At 40.9% G+C, this 24883-nt stretch overlaps 1 non-coding gene across 1 annotated transcript; it reads left to right on the top strand.

Annotated features, from left to right (window-relative positions):
* Nucleotides 1-11376: 11376 nt before the first annotated feature.
* On the top strand, nt 11377-11540 carry LOC142449544 (U1 spliceosomal RNA). Its single transcript, XR_012784693.1, has one exon. It is a non-coding gene; the product is annotated as a U1 spliceosomal RNA (small nuclear RNA).
* Nucleotides 11541-24883: the final 13343 nt, after the last annotated feature.

Below are 24883 nucleotides of genomic sequence, written 5' to 3' on the forward strand. Positions count from 1 at the left end.
TCTGCCGTCCATCTCCCAGGGAGGAGGTTACATGTGGATCCTTGTAATCAGTTCCCCCTTTCCAACCCACTCACCCTCCACTCTCCCAGCCTCGCCCCTCACACCCCTGGTCCTGAAGGTATTGTCCACCCTGGATTCCCTGTGCCTCCAGCTCCCATGTGCAACAGTGTACAATCTCTGCCCTATCCAGTCCTGCAAGGTAGAATTCGGATCATGGTAGTTGGGGGGAGGAAGCATCCAGGATCTGGGGGAAAGCTGTGTTCTTTATTGGTACTGCATCGCACCCTGACTGACTCATCTCCTCTCCTAAACCCCTCTATGAGGGGATCTCCAGTGGCCGACACTTGGGCCCTGGGTCTCCACTCTGCACTTCCCCCTTCATTCACTATGGTATACACACACACACACACACACACACACACACATATATATATATATATATTCTTTTTTTTTTTGCATGATGCCTTATACCTGGTCCCTTTGGCACCTCGTGATCGCACTGGCTGGTGTGCTTCTTCCATGTGGGCTTTATTGCTTCTGAGCTAGATGGCCGCTTGTTCACCTTCAAGCCTTTAAGACCCCAGACACTATCTCTTTCGATAGCCGGGCACCATCAGCTTTCTTCACCACATTTGCTTATGCACCCATTTGTCTTCGGCGATCATATCATGGAGGTGTGCAGCCAATCATATGATTTTTTTGTTGTTTGATGCCTGATAACTGATCCCTTTGGGACCATGCGATCACACAGGTTGGTGTGTTCTTCCATGTGGGCTTTGTTGCTTCTGAGCTAGATGGCAACTTGTTTATCTTCAAGTCTTTAAGACCCCAGTCACTATCTCTTTTGATAGCCGGGCACCATCAGCTTTCTTCACCACATTTACTTGTTTACCCGCTTTGGCTTCAGCAGTTGTGTCAGGAGAGTGAGTATCATAGAGTGCAAATTTAATAAAAGAAAGTATTCATGCATTGAGGGAGTGCTTGAGTAGAGGCCCAAGGTCCTTCTGCCACCTTAATACTTAATCTATAAATATAGACACATAGATCTATTTCCCCATCCATATATATATATATATGTATATATATATATATATATTTGCATGTACATGTCTTTGTCTATACCTCCAGAAATGCCCCTTGACTCCCAGCTCCTTCCTCCATCTCCCTTGACTTTCCTCCTGCCCCACTACCATGCTCCATCCCCACCTGGGCTACAGCTATACCTCTTCTCTATGGCAACCTTGCCCTTGATCATTCCCCACCAGGCTTGCCACTCCCCCCTCACTACCATTTTGGGTCCCATGTTGTTCCCTTGTACCTGTGTTTGTTAACACCACTTCCTTACCTCCCTCCCCCTCCCCAAGTCCCCCCCCACCGGAACTGTCAGTCCCATTGTTTTTCCTACAGATAGTAGTAGGCAAAACAACTGGATTGAGGTTTTTATCTGGTTTACTTTGTTCTTTCTTGATAGTTTTGTTAGTTTGTTTTGTAATGTTTTTCTGTATATGAATCCAGAATCAGTTAATCTATGGAGACAGTAATTGGATTAATGTTCCCCTGGGGGGTATGGCAAGAGAGATTGGGGGAAAATGAGGAGATAATAACTCAGGACAAGAATGAAGAAAGTGTTCTAAAACTGACTGTGGTAGTAATTGTATAAATTTTCCTGATGTGATTGAATTGTGTGATATTTGAATTATATGCCAGTAAAACTCTTGGAGGAAAAAGCTAAATGAGCAAAATGAGTTGTAGAGGATCTGAAAAAAAAAAATCCAATTGCTGAACCAGAGGTCTAGAGATTTTAACTTTGTCAGCTAGGAGAGGGTCTCTGTGATTCGTTATCGAAAATTCCATCCTGATTCTGATGACTGGTTACATTTTGACATCACTAATCTAGCTCTTGGTAAAGCAGAAGGGCAGCAACAAGAGGAAGAGCCTGGAAGAGATGGATTGACCCAGTGGCTGCAGCAATGGGCTCAAACACGACAAGTGTGAGTGTGCTGCGAGGCCAGGCAGGGCTTCACTGGGGCACACAGGGCTGCTCTGAGGGGGAGCTCCCTCGATGGAACCTGACAGCACCTTTTAGGTATCACAGTATTTACTCTTGACCAGGTCTTAGATAATTCTCTCTTCTTAACATGAACATAGCAGCCTAATGCACAGTGGTCAATTGAGTCACAGCGGAGTCGTCTTGTAATCAAGAAGGAATTTAGTGCAAATGGGTGCTCATCCTGTCTCTTGAGTTCCTTATCCTCTGTAAGTTCTCTCTTTAAGGAACTTGCCTCAAAAACATGAGTTATCCAGCTTCACCTTTAAGATGTTGTGTCTTACTTTCAGGGCAATATTTATTTGGTTTAGTGAATTGAAAACAGACATGATTTTATTTTCCATCAATAGGAATATTATCGACTAGTAAGCCTTGATTTCTTTTAAGCCTCCATAAAGCCATTCTTTGTGCTATTTTAAAAGATGTTTGGTCTTTATTTCTTTTTCTCTCATACACTCTCCATCACATTTCTGATCCTTTCTCTATTTTTATGTGATCTCGGTTTTATTATTTGGAATTTGATCAAAGCTATTAAAAAGGAACAGATGCTTCTTGGAAAATGTTGTTCTGTTGCTTTAGAAATTGTTCAGGATTGAGCATTGTATTTATTTATTTCTCTGATTAATTACTATTGTGTACATTTTAGTTTGATTCAGATTCAAATGATATTGGATTTTTTAACCCTCTGAGAAACATTGTAACTGAAGCATTATCTGTTTGATTGAACCAGATGAAATTACCATGTATATTGGTAAAAACAAATGAATTCATATGATTCAACTCAATATTCTTGGTGGCTGAATAAATGAATCTCAGATGATTAATTGACTTTCTTCAAGGTTACCCAACTGTATAAGGGAGAATTAGTTTCAATATGCTTTTCCCCCCGAAGACATGATTGTTTTCATTTTTTAAAACAATACCATCCAATATCTGCATCCTATTTTAATTTATTTACTATATCTAGGGTATTTAGGTTTTATGTTAATATGTATCACATCATTCTAAGTAGTATCCCATAAAATAAAACAAAACAAACTGCTGTGGTGTCAATCATGGCTCATAAGGGCCCCATAGGACAGAGTAGAGCAGCCTTTGTGGGCTTCAGAGACTGAAAGTGTTTATGGGATAGACAGCCTCATCGTCCTCACACGGAGTTGCTGGTGGATCAGTGCATAACAGCTCAGTGTATATCTCACGATGCCAGCAGGGCGGTGCATAGCACTTTTTTTTTACTGTCTTAACAGTTTCTTTTTCTATGTATACATGTTTATATATGTATGCACTTTTAGGCAAGGAATTATCCTAGTTATTTACAGAAATCAGTATATAGGATATACTTAAAGAAAACATTCTATTAGGGACTCATACAACTCTTATCACAATCCGTACATACATCAATTGTGTAAAGCGTATCTGTACATTCTTTGCCCTCATCATTTTCAAAGCATTTGCTCTCCACTTAAGCCCTTTGCATCAGGTCCTCTTCCCCATCTCCCCGCTTCCCCCTCCCTCATGAGCCCTTGATAATTTACACATTATTATTTTGTCCTGTCCGACGTCTCCCTTCACCCCCTTTTCTGTTGTCCGTCCTCTGGGGAGGAGGTCACATGTAGATCCTTGTAATTGGTTCCCTCTTTCCAACCCACTCTCCCTCTATCCTCCCAGTATTGCCCCTCACACCCCTGGTCTTGAAGGGATCATCTGCCCTGGATTCCCTGTGCTTTTAGGTCGTATCTGCACCAGTGTACATCCTCTGCTCTATCCAGACTTGCAAGGTAGAATTTGGATCATGATAGTTTGGGGGGAAGGATATCCTTTTTTAGGTGAAAAAGTATTATATAATTTACAGAACTTAACCTAATGTAATTTTTCTTTATATAATATATTTTTATTTCTAAAACATATTACAAAACCTAATTTATACAGTTTTTTATGGAATCTTAATCTTGACTTATGTGGTAGGTGTGTTGCTGTCATGGCTCAAGTATTTCCATTTCTCCTGTTTAACTTTGCCACAATCACAGTAACCGAACTGTTGACTCTCAACTTCCCCTAAGCTTCTTTGGGGGTAGTAAAAGAGGTAGAAATTATAATGTACTGGATCCAAGCTTAGGTTTCACAAGGCCTTGGCTGTTTCCTACTGTGCTCACTAGGTGTGGTACTCAGATGGGGGAAACTTTGCCTCCAGGGAATTGGGCAATATTCCAAACATTTGGATTATTATAACTTGGAAGATTCTACAGGCATCTGGTGAGTAAAGGGGAGGGATGCTACTGAACATCTTGCAATGCCCATGACAAACTTTTGCAAAACATGAAACAATGATTTGCTTAAAATGTGAACAGCACTGAGGTTGAGAAACCTTGCTCGCTGTCGACTCTTCTCTCAACCATTAAGGACAAAGTATGAGAAAGTCATCAGATTCTGGGGAAAATATGAGTGACAAATGAAACAAATTTAACCTGCAGGCACACCAGCATATTCACTCAATCAACATCCAAGCTTGTGACTCATGACATTTAATAATTGATAGGCATTTAAAAAAATCACTGAGTCATAGCTAGCTTTCTGTGAGGAAAAAGCCAAATGACACCATCTGGAAGCAAAGGCAAACCGAACAAGGGGCAATAGAATCAAATGCCAAGATGTCGTATTAATTGATTACTCATCAATCTATTTTATAGTTTCTACCCTCCACCAAATATTGAAGCTGTCAAGGATTTCATTTTACCTGGCGCCATAACCAATGCCCATGGGAGCAAAAGTCAGGAACATCAAATGAGATACTACATTGGGACAATGTGATACAAAACACATCTATAAAGTGATAAGATGAAAATGCAAATATTTTCCTTTATGGATTGAAGGTGCACGACCCAAGTCATGGTACTTACAACTGCTTCACACACCTGGGGAGACTGCACCGTGAGAAAGGAAGATTGAAGAATTGATGCATTTCAAGGACAGTGTTGGTGATGAATATAGAGAATGCCATGGGATGCCAGAGAATGAACAAACCTGACTTGCAGGAGGCACAGCAGAAGGCCCTGTAGCAGCCAGGAGGTTGGAGGGTGGGATTTGGTGCCATTATTTGGACATGTGCTCAAGAGGGACCAGTCTCCAGAGAAGGGCATCATGCTTGGTGGGGGGTTAAGGAAACAAGGAAGATCCTAAACAAGATGGAGAGTGACAGACGCTGCAGCAACTGGCTCAAGTATCGCAATGGTGAGGAGAATGACCCCGGACCGGGCAGTGCTTCATTTGGTTGTACAGAGAGCTGTTGTGAGTTGCAACTGATTTGAGGCTCCTAATGATAGTCCTTCATCAAAGAGTCATGTTGGCACATCGGTTAAGGGCTCAAATACTAACTGGAGGTTGGTATTTTCAGCTCGCCCAGCAGCTCCAGGGGAGAAAGATTTTGTGAACTGCCCCTCAAAGATGGCAGCATGGAAACATTTATGGGACATTTCTAAGTCCATGCCAAAGCACCTAACAACTAAACTCTCTACCCAGGAAACAGACTTTAAATTTTGTCTTTGAAACGGTTCACAATAAATTTCTTATATAACTGGAACACAATATAAACACTTGCATTATTGAGGCATTCTTTTCCCAGTAGGTACTTTATCTTTACTTTATGTAGAGGCTCTAACTTAAACACAAACCCGTACGTGTATTTTTAGAGGCAGAGTTATAGCTCAAAAGATTTATATCGACCTGTTCTGTTTCCTCCTTCCTTCTATTTTTTAATGGGACTCAGGGGGACTAATTTTTTCTTCCTCACTGTACAATGAAACAGAATATATACTTGGAGATATATCTCCAAGTATAAGCCTGAAAGATACCAATATAAATTTGTAGCGGTCTGTCTTTTGCGAGTATGCACAGAGAGAAGGAAGCTTTCTCCCCACCTGGGTCCTCCCCTCAAATGATCAAAGTCCCTGCATATGCTCAAGGCAATTACAATGTATAGTGACTCTATAGAACACAGTAGAACTTCCCCTGTGGGTCTCCAAAGCTGTAAATCTACAGAAGGATACAGTGTCATCTTCGTGCCATGGAATGGCTGGTAGGTTTGAAGAGCTGACCTTTTGGTCAGCAGCCCAATGCCAGGCCTACCAAGTCACCAGGGCTCTTAAGAGGAATTAGAAGGGCCTAATTTCTTAAAGAAGGGGATGGAGATAAATTCTTTTATTACTTGTACTTGGGCTGCAAAGAAGAGGCAATTCCATTTTTATAGACTTGTCTAATATGCATGTACTCTCTTCCTCAGTGACCCAGTGCCTATGGATAAACCACAGTTCAACCATTATAGATACTTATAAGTTCTACTAAATGAAAATTGGAGGGACTGGATATCTTTTGTAGATATGGATAGGGTGATGAAAAATGACCCACTTCCTGATCAAGTGCAGTTGGGGAACCAATAACACCATATTGATTTTTGCAGTAGCATTTTGGAACTGAAGCCATCATTTTTCTTGCTATGGTTAACCTATGAACTATTTGCTTCAACCTGTAACATATGTGTGTGTATAAAATACATGTAAAGAAACTAAACTAACTGCCATCAGTTGATTTTAAATCCTAGCAACTCTGTAGAACACATATAGTATAATATATTTTAGGAAAATAAATATGCTAAAATACCTTACATTTTTATTTCAAACTATTCTTTGTCAATTACACATATAAACAGGCTATATTTGCTTTGGGATTTTTGCATAGCCATTTCTGGGAATGTGGGATTTTAGAAAAAAAATTTTTGTGTGGGTGAAAGCTCACAACATCAATAACAACAGCAATAGTTGTCTGACAGTTTTTCACAGTAGCAAGGCAGAATTTTCTGGTTACACGGTATGAATATTTCCAATGACAAAAGGGCCAACAGTGGCCCTGATCAGACAAGATGTACTATTTCTATTTATGTTGGCTTTAGACCAGGTGTGTGCCAAATCCTTCTGGGGTGATTGTCGGTGATACTCTGGTGTTCATGATTACGGTAGGCCCTCTTTAGAAGGAGGATATACTCCTCCCAGTTGCCTTAGTCTGGGTAGAATAGAGAAACAAATTCACAGACACTCGTATGTATATAAGAAAGAGCTTTATATACAAGAGCAATTGGATATTGAGTAACCATCCCAGTACAGTCCAGATCACGTCTTTAAGTCCGATATTAGCCATATGTCTGATACTAATCTATAAAGTCTTCTTCAGACTCACAAAACACATGCAACATACAATGACACCACATGCAGGAAGATGACAGGCCAGTGGGTGGGAAATCTCGTGGATCAAGTTGTGCTGTAAGCATCTCAGCATTGGCAGGGGTCTGTCTACACGTGGGCTCTCTGGGTCCAGGGCTCTCACTGCCATCTGCATAGCTCCATGTCAGCAGAGAGTCTCTCCAGGAGTGAGTAGAGAGAGAAAGACAGTGTCGCCCACCTCCAGAGAGGAAAACACAGGAATTTCCAGAATCCTCAGGGGAAGGGCATGCCCACACAGAGGCCTCATTGACTATAACCTGATTCGACAGACTAGACTCCGCCCCTTCACTCCTAGTCCTCACAAATCCCAAACTGACACCAGATTCTGTAACTATCACAACACCCAATCAAAATTTGGTTCAGATATTATGGTGGAAACCAGCCTCTCACAACTGTACCGTGTGTTCCATAGACACAATTGCACAGTTATGCTATATAAAGATTATAGTAAAGTCATAGAGAATAGGAGAGATAGGGGAGAGAATAAAATAAAGAAGTCAGACACATTTCATGGTAGCATGCTTACCTCAGCTCCTCTTGGTGGTACATGTGCAGTTGGGAGACGAGAGGGCAGAAAAGAGCTGTGGTTTATTTCTAACCAAAGCTTATGTGTCTCTGGGGGCATGCAAGCCTCCTGACTACAGATAATGACCTATGTCATAGGAAGGGTTGTAACATAGGCAATACAAATAGGAGGGGGATGACCTAGAGCAATAGTAGAAGGAGGGAATAGAGAAACGTATGTGGTAAGGTGGGTGGACCCTAGACCCAATATAGTAGCCTAACCTTGGCCATCCTTGGGTGATCCTGACCTTGCCTTCAGGTTCTCCTTAAAGGAAACAGTCATGACCCTTATCAGAGGGAAGTGGGCCCTACTTAGGGTGGGTCAGACTATATAGTCTGGTTGCTCTAGATGGCTGATAACCCTTGCGTTTGACATATATTTGGGTGAGACAACTTGGGAGAAATGTTTCTGTATCCCATAAGACATCAAGACTGATGATGCCATACACACTAGAGTATGAAAGAGTCATTATTCACATAAGTAAGCTTTTGCAGGAAGAGCCGAATAGAATTGCCAAATTAGTCCAGAAGTGGCTTGAGAGCAGGGAAAGGAGATTGCCTTAGGGTCTTTGTGGTAGCTGTGGGCTGACCTGTGTTTCCTTCATATAAACACCCTATTAACACGAGAGGAAAGAGTCAGCAAGATTCCTATGAGACTACTTATCGGTGCAAAGGGGTAAGGGGACATGCGTTTAAATGCTGTTAATAGTCTAATATAAAAATTGGAATCTGAGCATCTGTTTTCATTTTTTCCCTTTTTTACATTTTATTAGGGGCTTATACAACTCATCACAATCCATACATATACATACATCAATTGTATAAAGCACATCTGCACATTCCTTGCCCCAATCATTCTCAAAGCATTTGCTCTCCATTTAAGCCCTTTGTGTCAGGTTGTTTTCATTCTTTTGTGTAATCCTTTCCCCTTGAGTGTAGTTAAAACCTATGAATTGCTTGTAACCAATAGAATAGAGAAAGTTGTCATATGATTAGTTGATAAAGCGGAGGTGATGATATGTTGGATGGAGGGATGATATGTTGCCATCTTTGATGGCAGTTTCTTTATTGGGGGTTATTGGAGGGACTGTGTTCAGTCATGAGAATATGTATTAAGATTTATTTGTATCTCATAACCACAGCACCTTCCCCCACTGGCATGGCTTTTCAGACCCATAATTATGAGCATTGAGGATTTTGCTGCATTACAGTCTCATCCAGTCCCTCAGTTGACCACAGCCATGCATGAAGGGTCCTGAATATCCAAAGGGTTGCAGGTTTTTGTTGGTCTGGGTAGACTGGAGAAACAAATCCATGGACACGCATATGTGTATAAGAAAGTGATTTATATACAAGAACAAATGGACATTGAGAAAACATCCCAGACCAGTCCAGATCAAGTCCATAAGTCTGATATTAGCCCATATGTCCGATAGCAATCTATAAAGTCCTCTTCAGACTCACAAAACACATGCAATGGCGCTGATTGCAGAAGTTCACAGGCCAGTGGGTAGAAAGTCTTTGGATCCAGTGTCATTGGAAACATCTCAGAGCTGGCAGGGATTTCTGCATCAGGGTGGGTCCATGTACCTGTCAGCTGCTATGTCTCCCAGGGTGTGAGCAGAGAGTCTCCCCCTACCAAGGAGGAAGTCCTGGATTCCCCAGAATTCTCAGGAGAAGGCCATGCCCACACAGAGGTCTCATTGGCTATGAACTGATTGACAAGCTAGATTCCATGCCTACACTCATAACCCTCAAATTGACCCGATTATATACCTACCACAAGGTTGGAATGGAGGAAAAAGAAATGTAAGGTGGAGAAAAATTAGAAATTTATGAAATAAGTATGGTATCAGACAAGGCTTATGACCATGGAATAGGAGAGATGTCCTGAGAGGACAGTCAACAAGATTTCTTTGTAAGTGAGTTTAGAAAATAAGGGATATAAAGAAGTGAAGAATAAAGCAGTTTTTGTTTTCAGTTTAGTTGATGCAAATAAAAACTAGTCAATTATGACTCATAAAAAGCTTTATAGGTTAAGATAGAACTTCTGATGTGGATTTCTGAGACTGTAACTCTTTACAGGAGTAATAATCCTCATCTTTCTCCTAGGGAAGTTTTGAACTACTGACCAATGCATAACCCACTATGCTACTGTGACTATAAAAGTAATTTTTTGGTAGAGATCAGAAAGGGAAGTTCACTTGAGGGAAAAATCTGCTTGCATAAAATGTGTTCAATTTGAATTGACCAAAAACAGAAGTGTGGTTTAAACCTGAGGTTCACTTATTCATAGATTGAATAGACAAATATTGAGCACTTTTAGACAAAGTTTTGCAGTTTTCATCATCCATTCTACATTTTCTTTATTGCCTTCTTCCCCTTTGTCTTAGTTTGGAAGTTCTGCTGATACCCATCCTTTATGGGTGAAGTACTGGTGACATTGCTTGTCCAGCATCACAGCAATGTGCAAGTCAGCATAGACCAACAAATTGATGGACAAGTGGCATCAAGGCAGAAGAGATATATAAACGAAATAGTGAAAAATAAGAGTTTTAGAATAGGAATGTTTTGCAAATAGAAAATTAATCGTGTGACAATAATAACGTCTAAACCAGAGTGAATCCTTTACGGCTGATTATTTTTCAAAGTGGATATCAACAGCAGCAGAGAGAGAACTCCTACGAGTTATTTATTTCCAATGTAGCCCTGAAAGATCGTGCAACTTAGCCCCTCTCCACCCATGCTTGATGCTGTTTTTAGTTGAGTAAACGCTGTGCTCATGTTCTACTGCTCACTACCGCTCAGGTTTGTCTTTCTTGCTGCAGTCTTGGCTCCCAAACCCATCAACTATGAGACAGGTCCTCTTAATATGCAGTAATAGGGATTCTAAAATGCATTGTTTATAATAAAATTTTGGTTATTTAAAATAAAATCAGCATAAAAATGATACACAATTTATACTGGTTGCTAATTGCAAGGGCAGGTTTTCAAACCCGTGAGAGAAAGATCAGGTTGCTGACCACGGCGCAGACCTACAGTCTCTGAAACGCTCTCGAGGGTGACTATCATCTGGCAATGAGTTTATTTGTATTATGCCAACAGAACCATTGTTTTAATTATTTGTCATGCTTCTATGTAGGTTTTATCTTTATATGTAATTACCAGAAACACCCTTTTCTGGTTTTAAATTGTGTTTTGCTGGGTCTCAGGAAACTCAAGACAGGAGGATTTTGGGCATCTGGAGATGGTATTGTACAGGTATTGGGTAATGTCTTTCTTCACAAAGAAACACCATCAAAATTATTCTTATAACTGAGAGGATGCTTTACCCAAATATTTTTTCGATTCTGCTTGATTACTAATTTTATCCTTCAATAATATTACTTTATAAAGATGAATCTGATATTGTTTCTTATTCTTTGATATCCAAAGAACAATATCTTCAAAGACTTCCATTATGCATTGTATTTTTGTGAAGAAAAATTAATGAGAATACTTACCTGGCAGGGGAGATACCATGATCACGAAGGTGGGTTTCCCAGGGCGAGGCTTATCCATTGCACTCCGGATGTGCTGACCCCTGCGATTTCCCCAAATGTGGGAAACTTGACTGCATAATTTGTGGTAGTGGGGGACTGCGTTCGCGCTCTCCCCTAATAAAAAAAAAATTAATGAGAAACCCAAAATATGCTCTTTATCAGAAAATAACTGACAGATTGCAATTATTGTGAATATATTTTCCACATTTTAGTTATAGTTTGTTCCATAGAATTTGGCAGCCGAAGACATCCTTACTTAGTCCTTACAGAGATGATGGGTGTTGTGTTGACTCCTATTTTAAACATTCTGTCTAGCACAGAGCAGACATTTAGTTCTGAGGGGGCCATTTAGCGTCATGAACACTGTACTCAAAGTCAAGTAATCAACCAAGTTGCAAGGAGACATATTTTATCTTGGCCTTGATGTCTTCTTCCCCAAATGAGTGTGTATTCATTTGTACCCAATTTCACGAAATGACCTGACTTTACCATGTGTGTGCTGTACTTTCTTGATATAAAGCAGAACCTGAAGTATTCTAACCTCCCATTAACTCCTTTAATTTCAAGCCTCCAGTTTTAATTTGATGGACAATGTGTTAAGAGGGGGAGTCCTCTATCAAATTTTATATCTGAAAAGTCGGCCCCTTTCCCCCTCCAGCACCCTCATGTATTGCTTTTTCACCGTGTATGGTTGTTCTTCTCAGAGCTTGCGAAGCTAGCCATCCAAGCCAAAGACAATCCTCTGATACACAAAAGCCTAGGGCCTTTCTTGTTGAGACTGATGTAGTGCATGTAGTAGTTATTCACAGCTTCTGAAAAAATACTTGCAAAATCCATGGAAGCAGTGCAGGGGCAGGTTTAGCCTGCTGACTCTTGGAGTTTATTGCCCTCCAAATGAAATCGTTTTTCCCTGCTGATCCCCCGAAGCTCTTATCTAGGTAACCTGAGAGCTGATGATTCCAATTGTCCAGTAACCAATGCTCCCTTGAACAGTCCTTCAATAGGAGGGCCACTGAGCCGGTGGTTCTTTGTAAGTGCCCTTAACAGGTAATTAGTTAGGGGACAAACTTCTGCTCAACAAGTAGGACCTCCTAACTTCACTGAATTTTTATAGCAGAAAACTGACTTAAGATTCATTTAGAAAAATCTTTAAGAAGTTGCTTAAGAAAAAGATGAGGACACACTAGGGACTAGGTCAACACCTGCAATGGAGGTGTCCCTGGGTAGTGAAATGATTAACACTTTTCAAAACAGCCATTTGCAAGCTATGCCATGCAGCAATATAGAGACTTAAATTGCTTTCATAGAAGCTGCATTATATAAAGAAGAATGTGGCTTCCGGGTCCAAGGAAGGCTTATTGACAACTTGCTATCTGCAAATGACCTAACCTAGTTTGGTGAAAGTGAGGAGGACTTGAAACACTGGCTGATGAAGGTCAAGGATTGCAGACTTGCCTGTGGACGCCAACTCAATGTAGACAAGACCCACATCCTCAAAACTGGGTGAATAGGTAGCATCATGATACACGGAGAGATGATCATGGCTTTTATATTGCTCGGCTCCACAATTAATGGTCCTGGAAGCAGCAGGTAAGAGGCAAAGTGACATATTTCATTGGTTAAATCTGCTGCACAAGACCTTTTCAGAGTATTCAAAAGCAAGGATGTTACTTTGGAGATGATGGCATAGTATTTTCGATTGCCTCGTCTGCACGTGAACATTGGATACTGAAGATGGAAGACTGAAGAGGCATCGGTGCATTTGAATTGTGGTGCTGGAGAAGAATATTGAAAGTACCATGGACTTCCAAAAGGACAATCAAATCTATCTTGAAAGAAGAAAGTCAGAAGGGTCCTCAGAGGCAAGCAGGGTGAGACTTTGATTTGGGGCATATTAAGGAATACTAGTCCCTGGAGAAGGACATCATGCTTGGTTGAGTAGAAGGGTAGCAAAAAGAAGAGGGTCCTCAACAAGATGGATGGACACACTGGCACTATTGCAACAATGGGCTCCAATGTGGAACCAATTGCGAGGCTGATGCAGGACCAGTCAGTGATTTGTTCTGCTGTTTTGTAGACTTGCTACGGGTCGGAAGCAGCTTGAGGGCATCTAAAGCAACAGCAATTGCTTTCAGTCTTGCAAACTGCATACATTTGTATAAGAGTAAACCAAGTTAACTCATGACCAGTCAGCAATGTTCGGGGATGGAAACACGAGTAGATCCCTGACTGGAGAGCATTGTGCACTCCACCTCCCACCATCTGGTGCCACCTTAAAGAAAAGCCTTTCAGACACAGGAAAATGTGTGTCTGAAAAGTGACAGCCTTGAGAAATCCAGGGACTGTAGTTATATTCTGTACACAAAGACACCCATGAGCCAGAATCTATAGTACATGGAAACAAAAAAAAAAAATACAAAAATCTGAGTTTCATACTCACAATGAAACTTGTGGAGCTAATTTAGGGATAGACGTAGGTAAAAGGAAGTTGCTGTGAACATACTCATTCTGAGACAGAAAAAAAAAACAAACCAAACCATGTTAGTTCTTTCCTAACTATTCACAAAAACATTGACTTTAATATTTTTCATCTGGACTTTTTCAATAGCGCCGAAAATGATTTCCTAGTTCCTAGTCCACCTTCCACCTTGTGCATAAGTTACTGTCACTAAACATAGTTGGATTGTGTCTCTTCTTAAAATATTCTAAACAAAATCCACATCCATAATGATTGTATAGTTAAGCTAGCCCAAGAAATGTGGGCGGCACTTGAATTCTAATACTTTGGCATTTATTCAGAGCAGGAGCTTTTCCATGCTTATTCATCAGCTATACAGATGCCAGTCAGAGATTTTCCCAAGGAATTGAGAAGGAAGTACGCAGCCTTTCGCCCCTCATCATGTACAGTTCATCTCTGCCCACAACCTGCATACTTTGCTTTGCCAGTTTAAAGCCTTGCTAATAACCAGACAATCTATCTTAAGAGACAATGCAGGGATGTCCTTCATGATGCAACAATTCCATGTTTTCCCAAATGAGACCAACATATGTGCACACATGTTTTCTACAATCTTATTTATAATTGCTTCAACTTGCAAAAAAAGTTTAATATCCATCAGCAAGATAATGAGTAAACAAAAAGCCATAAATTTGCCCATTGAAATAATACTCCGCAATAATACAAAACAAACAGACTCACTGCCATTGGATGGATTCCGACTCTGAGCTGCCCTATAGGACTGGATAGAACGGCCCCTTGTGGATTTCCAAGACTGTGACCCTTGATGGGAGGAGAACATCTTATCTCTCTCCCAAGGAACAGCTGGTTGATTCCAACTGCTTATCTTGGGTCCTGAAGTTATCAACCCAATATGTAACCACTCTTCAATGTAACAGAGAAATAATTGTTGTGATACGGATAAATCACAGAAACATTAAGTGAAAGAAACCAGATCCACAAAAGTGATACCAGATATGTTCTCTTCTGTGAAGTCCAGCTGGTTTTTCATTGTACGCTGTGTCCTTACAACACGTCAAACTTACGTAGAGTGTTTTGTTATTATAATCATTAACTTCTATATCCATCTTCCCAGTAGGTGTGGTCATTCCCGGTATGAAGTAGCTTTTATTAACTTGCCCCCAGAAACTAGCTTTTAATTTCAATAAAAGGCAGGTTTATTAATCAGAGAAAAAGTGAATCACATGAGATTAAGCAGAGATGTGAATCACATCATAATTTAATGGCACAGCATTGCACACTGTGGTGTGTTTGCAGGCATATGCGAGCATAAAAAGTAGCTGCTGCTTATGAGAACCTGCCCAGGAGCCTCTTCCAAGTGGCTGAGAAAACCATGAGCAAATAATAGCTACATAGCTTTTTACAGAGACGAATTGGAGGGTACCATTTGCAATCTCCTACTTGTCCATCAATTCATTTTTCGGTGGTAGTTTGCCGGTTATCACGTTGGTGGAATCTATGTTGCTAATATGTTCACACAAGAGGTGTCATCCAAGGTGAACAACTTTCAGCAGAGCTTCTAGACTATGAACATGCGTCAAGGAAGGAATAGGCTGTCCACTTCTGGGAGGTTAGCCACTAAGCTCCTTCTGAGCAGTGCTGGAGATGCACCCGTGGCTGGCGTGTCCTCATAGTACCATGCCTTCTGGAAATAGAGCTGACCACACACGTGGATGTATTAAGGTCTGAGGACCTTTCAACTGCTGCTGCTCCCTCTTTCACTTATAAGCTTGCTAGTGATATGCATTAGGCTGCCAACTACAAGGTCACCGGTTTGAGTCCATCATGGGAAAGGATGAGACTGGCCAGGCCCACGAAGGTTTCCAGACTAAGAAACTCACAGGGAGAGTTACTTATGTACATAAAGAGCTGGAGTAAATGAAAATTTCCTAATTTCAAATGTAAATGAAAATTTCAATTCTGTTTCAAGTAATATTTATTCATATACATTAATATTAATAATAATGCAAAAGCGAATAGCAGCAAAAAAGAAAGCTATGTTTCATCTATAAATGATAGGGCATGAGAAATTTGGGACTCTTTATTCACCCCAAAGGTTACAGTCCCAGACACCCACAAGGCCAGTTCTACCTTGCCCTATAGGGTCACGATGAGTTGGCATTGAGTTTGAGTGAGATAAATGAGAAATAAATTTAGGGTTTCCAATAACTTAGAGAAATTGAGAGACATTTTGATCTTTAGTGTTTTACTTAATCCTCAAGGAATTTGAAACCTGTTTTAACACTAAAATCATATTGTCATCGTACATTTAAAAAACAGGAACCACAGTGTGAAGATGTTTTTATCGTATAAGCAAATTGTAGTCGTGAAGATGATTAGAAGCGCATTCTGAGCCGAGTGCACAGAGCGGCAACATCGAGAAGTGATGTCGGCCTTGGCTTCAGAAAGACGGCGTGCAGTCATAAGCTACACGCTTATTATTTCCTTCTTCAGGCTTTAATCAATGCTCAAATGAGTCAGTGGCTTCTTCTGAATGTTCACGCTAGGCTTGCTCGGAAAACATGCCGAACCAGGATCCTCAAGATCATAACCATTCTCTCAGTACTGTTAAACAATAGGAAATGAGTGGTTCCCGTTCTCCAAAAGAAATTGATAGATATCTTGCCCAAAATGCATCTATCTACACAGGCATGTTCATGAAAATCATAGGATAGGCATATTGGCTTTCTAGTTTCTATTTCAAAATTATTATACTATTATGATAATAAAACCAAGATTTTCCCTGTATGGGTATTAAAAGCAAATGTCAAGTTGTTTTATTTTTTTAACTTTGTAGAAAGAAGTCACAAACAAAGGCAATACATCTAGAAGGCAAAAAAGAATAAAAACAAGAGAAATCTTTCCTGGCTTCCCGAGAGGGTTCCCAGCATATAGTTCCTGATAGGGAACAAGCAGTAACAAAAGAAAATACCAAGGATAGCCCCTGGATGGTCTCAAATCAAAACACAGGACATGAGCGATCCTAGTAAATAAAATATTGATCACGATCAATGTCATTTGCTTAATATTTATCAACCACCGAGATGTCAAGAATCGTGGACTAACGACAAAGTTTATATGCTCAAAAATGTTGTATTGAAAAGTGAAAATTAAGAGGTGATGGAATGTGTTTAATAGCAACAAGTGGATCCCCCACATAGAGTGGGACCAAGGGAAAGCCTGATGTTATGCGTGCAGATGTTGGCTTAATTCAATCAAGTAGTTTTTTTTGATATTCGAAAGTGTCTATTTCTGTCACAGACTCCACTTCAGTTAAACTTTAGCATCTTGGCTTTACCACTTAACAAGCTAATCAAGAAAAAGGATGTGTGCACCTGCCATCCTCTGAGGGCAGAAATAAGGAAAAAGAAAAGAAGAGGATAGTGTTTATTTGTCTTCTGTTTTCTCAGCTAAAGAGTGCCATGTTGTAACAGAAACGTCAAAAATGATTTTCATGTTTCAAACAAAAATTCTTCTTACTTAGTGCTAATGAATGGCAAGGGATCTCTTCCAGAATGTTCCCGTGCCTATTACATATGCCGTTCTGCCCACTTGAGGGGCCAAGGGATTCAGTGATGACATCGGGAGGCAGGAAACTGACCCTCCATCTGAATCCAGCAGTTCAAACCAGCAACTCAGGTCCACGCTCCCCACAGGATTCAGTTTCCAGTCATAGGAGAAGAACTGGGATTTTCACGAGCAATTGGCATTTGCTCTTCATTCTATAGGTTTGCTCATTCGTTCCTCTGTTTCACTATCTGACTCCGGTATTAGAAGAAAGCAAAACGTGAATGTCGTGAAGAGTCTCCTGATAACATATCTAAAGCATGTGACCCCAAATCTTTCCATCGTCTGTCCTAAGGAACATTTGACTATATTCTCCAAGATGGATTTTCCTTCCGCAGTGCATGGTATATATATTTAGTATTTTTCACTGTGCTAACATGACATTTCTTAATATGATTCTAATTCTATGTCTGTGTAACTCCCAACAAATAATTAGGTGGAACCATGCAATTAGAATGTGTGAAATACTTAGAGAGGGGATTGGTCAGTTTTAGCTGCTAGGCCCCTGGCTCTAAGAATGAGCCATCTCAGAAGTAGGAGCAGAGAAACTCCAGTATCATCAAAGAAGCGAAACCACCAGTGGGGCATGTTTGAAATCGACAGCTGAAGTGAGCGGGGCTAAGATCATAGGCACCAGAGGTTCTGGCACGAGCCAACGGAATACAGCAAAGAACTCAGGCTAAGACCAGAGGCTACGGCAAGGAGACCATGAGACAGAGCGGAGGAGCACAGAGTCCAGGAGACTGTGGGATTCCTGACTCACAGCGACAGAGGCCCAGGGACCCTGTGGCAGTGAGTAAGGGCTAGAGAAATATCTGCCTGCTGGCTGAGGAACAGTGTTGCTGGGACTGATGGTTATGTTCTTACTGCTTTCCGAAGCTGCCTTGTGTAACCTGTTCATGTAACTCATAAGCCCCCTTAATCGTGAGTGTTTTCTGCAGTGGGCTATGGAACCCAATGAAAACTCATATCAAAAGAGGATGGTTGGTTTCCAAATAGGGTAAAAGAAGGATGTAGGTTGGAGGCATGCTTGTGTTCTTCCTCGGGCTGATGAGGATCTGGATTCTCCTTCTCCCTAGCATTGCCAGAGGAGGCCCAGTACAGACCCCATGCTGTTTGACCATTGATCAACACCGTATTTTAAAAGTGTAAATTCTTCTCCAGTCTTCTTTATTCAGGTTTCACGTGCTTATGAGGCAATTGAAATACCATGGCTCAGGTCAGGTGCACCTTAGTCTTCAAAGTGACATCTTTGTTTTCTAATAATTTAAAGAGAACTTTTGCACAGATTTGTTCAACACCATGTACTGTTTGATTTTCTGAGGGCTGCTTAAGTGGCTGTTGATTGTAGATCCAAGTCAAATGAAAACTTTGGCAATTCCTATCTTTTCTCCAGGTTTCAGGATGTTGTTTCCACTTGTGAGGAGTTTTGCTTTCTTTGGTAAAGATGCCACGTACAGGGAAGACCGTAGTCTTGATCTTCTTAAGCAAGCAAGGTTGTGTCATCTGTATGTCGCACACAGGTCATTAATGAGTCTTCTTCCTCTCCTAATGCTATGCTCCTCTTCATATAATCCAGCTTCTTAGATTATTTGTTCATCATGTGTTGCATATGTATGGTTAAGGACTATAACTCTGGTGCACAACTTTCTCGATTTTAACCACGCAGTGTATCCCTTGTTCTGTTCAAATGTTTGACTCTTGGTCTGTGGCCAGGTTCCATATGTGCACAATTAAGTGTTCTGGAATTTTCCTTTTTCACTGTGCTGCCTTTGGTTGCTTATGACCTATGTAATTGAATAGCTTTGTATACTCATTGAAACATAGGTAAATATCTTTCTGGTATTGGCTTTTTTTATCCAAGGAGAATATGATACTGGCAATGATACCCCTAGTTTAATGTAAGGTTGTAAACATGTTTCCTCATTTTAAATCAGTCAGTATCCCCAGGTTCTAGTTGTTTTTTTTAAAACTGAACATTCAGGGTTATAGCTTTTCACCATATTTATTCATTCTGTACAATGAGCACATCAATCAAGGGCTGGACGGTCTGAAGAGTGGGGCCTCAGGATTGGAGAAGGCTCTTAACAACCTGCAATATGCAGATGACACAACCTTGCCTGCTGAAAGTGAGGAGGACTTGAAACACCTGCTGATGAAGATCAAAGATTGCAGCATCAGTATGGATTGCAATTCAAGGTAAAGGAAACAAGAATTCTCATAACTGGACCAATAGATAACTTTATGAAAAATGGAGAAAATACTGATGTTGTCAAGGATTTTATTTTACTTGGATCCCCTATCAATGCTCATGGAAGCAGCAGGCAAGAAATCAAATTATATATTGCACTGGGCAAGTCTGCTGCATAAGCCTCTTTAATGTGTTGAAGAGCAACGATGTCACTTAGAGGACAAAGGTGCGCCTGCCCCATGGCACTGTAATTTCAACAGTCCTATCCTATGCACATGAAAGCAGAGCACAGAGTAAGGAAAATGGAAGGCAAATGGATGCATTTGAATCATGGCGCTCGTGAAGAACATGGGAAGTGTCCTGGACTTCCAGAGGAAAAGAGAAATTCTCTTGGAAGAAGTACAGCCCGAGGCTCTTTTTTTTTCTTAAACATTTCATTAGGGGCTCATACAACTCTTATCACAATCCATACATACATCAATTGTATAACGCACATCTGTACATTCTTTGCCCTCATCATTTTCAAAGCATTTGCTCTCCACTTAAGCCCTTTGCATCAAGTCCTCTTTTTTCCCCTCCCTCCCCGTCCCCCCCTCCCTCATGAGCCCTTGATAATTTATAAATTATTATTTTGTCATATCTTGTCCTGCCCAGCGTCTCCCTTCACCCCCTTTTCTGTCGTCCGTCCCGCAGGGAGGAGGTCACATGTGGATCCTTGTAATCGTTCCCTCTTTCCAACCCACTCATCCTCTATCCTCCCCGTATCACCTCCCAGAAGCACCTTAGAAGGAAGTTTTCATGATCTCCTTCTTAAAAATCGATCACTGAAGACCCTGTGGAGCACAGTTCTACCCAGACCCACGTAGTGTTACCGTGAGTCCGAATCCAATCGATCCCACTGCTTACTGATTTAGGTTTGAAGAAAGTCTCTGATGTCGTTATCTAGTGCTGCTGTAATAGAAATGCCATAAATGAGAGGCTTTAATAAACAGAAATTTGTCTCCAACTTTAAGAAACTAGAAGTCCAAATTCAGGTTACTGGCTTGAAGGGCAGGCTTTCTCTGTTGGCTCACAATGTCGGAGGAAAGTCATTGCTTCCTTGAACTTCTGCTTCTGAACCATCTTCCTGTGTTATCTCTGTTATTCCCATCTCTTCTTCTGTTGCTTGTGCATTTTTTGCTGTAACTAGTTGCTATCAATTTGATTATAACTAGGACTACCTTGACCCCATGTGCAAAATACTGCCAGGTCCTCTGTCATCCTCATGATCTTGCCTATTTAATTGTATTATTTAAGTCTATTGTTGTGGTTACTGTTCCAGTCATCTCATTGAGGACCTCCTCCACTTCCTCCTCCTCCTCCTCCTCCTCCTCCTCCTCCTTCTTCTTCTTCTTCTTCTTCTTCTTCTTCTTCTTCTTCTTCTTCCTCCTCCTCCTCCTCCTTTTCCTCCTCCTCCTCTCTCTTAATGGAACCTTTACATCATCATATATGATAGCCTTCTCCAGGACAAGTCACTCTTGATACCATGTCCTAAACTATGTGAGACTAGTCTGGCCATCCACACTTCTCTGGGGTTTTCTGGCTCTATCTCTTCCAACATTGAATTTTTAAAACATTTCATGTTATATTCTTTGTGAATACCATAATTCAAATGCTTAAATTCCTCTTTAGTTTTCCTTGTTGGTTTAATCTCCTGCAAAAGAGATTAACTCAAAACACATATCACATTAATTCTGCCTCCCCCATTAACATAATAAAGGCAACCTATTCCTTAGTAGGATTTTAAAGATAAGCATAAGTGTTAGGATTTACAACACATTTTGGAAGGACACAATTCAATCCAAAGCAGTACCAAAGAGACACATATTTTAATTACCTTTCCTTCAAATTAGCAATCTTCTCTGCACACTTGCTCCACCTCTGGGTACCACTGCTTTTCCCAGGCACCCAGCTTCTATATGGTAAGACTGGAATGTGTAATGCCACTGTGAGCACCTACCCACAATTCCCCATTAGGCTTCAATTATCCTCTTCATTCATTTAGAATCTTACCTATCAGTGCCCCATTTTCTTTGAATATACATTTGAAGGGCATTTAACTGAAGTATTTAAACTCAAATGAAGAGTTTTTTTTGTTTTTTTTTGTAATCAAGATATTGCTTAATAGTATTGACATACAATCCTTAAATTAGAACATAGGGAAAATTGCTTTCTACAGCTCCTGTAACTTCTATTATTCATTGCACAGTATTTATTATTTTTAAAGGAAACAAATGCAAAGCCCCTCCCCTTCATAATTTCAGAATCATTGACAGTGTCCAGAAGTCAAGGAATCAAATCAAATATTCACTGACATCTGTTACACTGGAAATGCAGCTCTGAATTCATGTTAATTGGCCTCAGCTTTGCTCACTCCAGCGAAAGCTATGGATATAAGGCACAATCAACACCTTCTCTTCAAAAGGCAGGAGAGGCAGAGTACTTGTCACCATGGAGACAGTAAACCAAAGAGAAAGCCACGCGACCCTCCTTGAGGACCTTGGTTACAAAAGCCAATGAATAAGAATGCGAAATCCTTAAAATCTGCAGCCCTCAATCCAGAAGCATATAGTCAAAATGAGATATGAAATAAGGCAGACCTGCTGAAAGAGCTCGTTTTTGAGGACGTAGCCAAGATGCGAAACCTTCTGACTGCTAATTTTACAAGCTAGGACTATACTAATCTTCTTTATAAATCTTGTATTTCCTCTGAAATTAGCTTTCTATAATTAGATATGGTGGCATAGATTCCCTCTGGAAAAATATGCTTTGCATAACACTTAACAAATAAAACTCATTTATTATGTTAGTCCAGAAGTCAAGGGCAACCACATAATCAATTTATACATCCATCAATTTATCCTTTATTCAGTAAATCTTCAGCTAATTTTTATCAAATGTTTAACCTGTACCAGGGTTTGATACAATAGTAAATAGTATGTGGTTCCTGCTTTTCACCAACCCGAAAATTGAATTTGCTCATAACTGACGTCACTAATTATATTATAAAACATAAAAACAAAACCCAACCAAACTCACCTCCATGAAGTTGATTTCAATGCGCAGTAACCCTACAGGACAAAGCAGAATGGCCTCATTGGCTTTGCTGAGGTAACAGTATTTTCCGCGGTGGCTGCACAATCCTGTAGGCTGGTGGGGTAAACGTGTTCTTTAATGAATCGATTCCAGGTACGAAGACCTGGGGGTCCTCAAAGGGTTTGTGCCAGAGGGCTCACCGCGTCGTGGCTGGAGGAAAAGCCTGGTTATCTGCTTCTGTAGCAGATGATGGTCCAGAAAAATCCAGGCACTTGTGGAATGCCCGTAGCACAGTCTTTCCGGGTCCACACAGTGCCACCACGAGTCCAAATCAATGGGTGTGTGTTTCTTGTTTTTAATTGTAGGTTGACTGAATGATATTTCTAAAGGCATGTGTGTGTCTTTGTATGTGGGTGTTTTTGGAAATAACCCTGATGGATGGGAAGCATGTTTCTCAATTGTCTTTATAAGAAACACTGATATTTCTCAGGCCACTGTCATTGAGTTGATTCCAACTCCTAGGACTTTTGAGGCTGAAATATCTATGGGAGAGACAACCCTATCATTCTCTTAAAGAAGTTGGTGGTTTTGAACCACCCACCTTGTATTTAGTGAACCAAGACTTACCCCCTCCCCCCCATGCCAATGGAGTCATTTTTCAAGACCATGCAACTCCCTACCTAATGGGAAAAATAAGAAAATATTCTGAAAAATTGGTGGCAAGGAGAAATGACCTTCAGGAGTCTTGAAGCTTATACCAAGGACATCAAGCTCTTTGACCCTGGGTTTCTTTATTTCAAACATGTACAGATAAGATTACCCTAAAAGATATAAACTCACTGCCACCAAGTAGCTTCCAACTCACATCGCACCTCAGACGAGGTAGAATTGCTGATGTGGGTTTCTGAGGCTGTGCATCTGAACGGGAATAGAATGTCTCCTCTTTCCCCCTAAGGACCAGTGGTTCCACTGAACTACTGACTTAGAGTTAGCAGGCCACAGTGGAGACCTCTACTCCACCGGGGTTCCTTAAATACAGGACTAAACAGCACTGAACGTTTAATATGACAGTAAAATATTTCCCCCAACATCACATCACAGGAGTGCACAGGACCATAAGCCATCACTGCACTCTATTGAGCATGTTTTATGGATTCTTCCAACAAGATTTGGTGGTGTGGTGAAGTACATCTTGGTCTGCTAATCACAAGGTGAGCAGTTTGAAGCCACTAGGGCTTTCATGGGTAAAAGATGAATCTTTAAAAAAAATCATTTTATTAGGGGTTTATACAACTCTTATCACAATCCATCAATACATCAATTGTGTGAAGCACATTTGTACATTCATTGCCCTCATCATTCTCAAAACATTTGCTCTCCACTTAAGCCCCTGGTATCAGCTCCTCATTTTCCCCCTCCCTCCCCCTCCCTCATTAATCCTTGATCATTTATAAATTATTATTTTGTCATATCTTGCACTGTCAGATGTCTCCCTTCACCCACTTTTCTGTTGTCGATCCCCCAGGGAGGAGGTTATATGTAGATCCTTGTAATCGGTTCCCCCTTTCCAACCCACCCTCCCTCCATGCTCCCAGTATCACCACTCATGCCACTGGTCCTGAGGGATCATCTATCCTAGATTCCCTGTGCTTCCAGTTCCTATCTGTACCAGTGTACATCCTCTGGTCTAGCCAGATTTGTAAGGTAGAACTGGGATCATGAAAGTGTGGGGTGGAGGAAGCACTTAGGAACTATAGGAAAGTTGTATGTTTCATCATTGCTACACTGTACCCTGACTGGCTTGTTTCCTCTCTGCGACCCTTCCATAAGGGGTTGTCCAATTGCCTACAGATGGGCTTTGGGTCTTCATTCCACACTCCTCCTCATTCACAATGATATGATTTTTTGTTCTTTGATGCCTGATCCCTGATCCCTGTGACACCTTGTGATCACACAGGCTGGTGTGTATCTTCCATGGGGGCTTTGCTGCTTCTGAGCTAGATGTCCACTGTTTCCCTTACAACCTTTAAGACCCCAGATGTTATATATTTTGATAGCCAGGTACTGTCAGGGGAAGCAAGCCCCTAACACATCATTACGGGTCTGGTA

This window comes from Tenrec ecaudatus, chromosome 5, assembly GCF_050624435.1.
Source record: "Tenrec ecaudatus isolate mTenEca1 chromosome 5, mTenEca1.hap1, whole genome shotgun sequence".
Taxonomy (NCBI): domain Eukaryota; kingdom Metazoa; phylum Chordata; class Mammalia; order Afrosoricida; family Tenrecidae; genus Tenrec; species Tenrec ecaudatus.